Raw genomic sequence first — 223 nt, 5'->3', positions numbered from 1 at the left:
TCCAAGCAGTTGTACCTCCAGACCCATCACTGACCATTTGCCTTACCTGTCTCATAGTCTGAGATGTAATAGTTAAGATTATGGGAAGATGCCAGTTGTCTGAAAGGGCAAAGCCTCTCAGCTTGAAGTGTTTTAGGGTGGGAGGTGACAGAATCATTCCCATCTTAGAGTTATTGCGACAGCTTAGGTAAACTAGTGGGGGGGTCGTCCCACTCCCTGCTCT

This window comes from Furipterus horrens, unplaced genomic scaffold (assembly GCF_987537825.1).
Source record: "Furipterus horrens unplaced genomic scaffold, mFurHor1.1.pri manual_scaffold_4, whole genome shotgun sequence".
In the NCBI taxonomy this organism is placed as follows: domain Eukaryota; kingdom Metazoa; phylum Chordata; class Mammalia; order Chiroptera; family Furipteridae; genus Furipterus; species Furipterus horrens.
Note: the sequence above shows the minus strand (reverse complement) of the source record.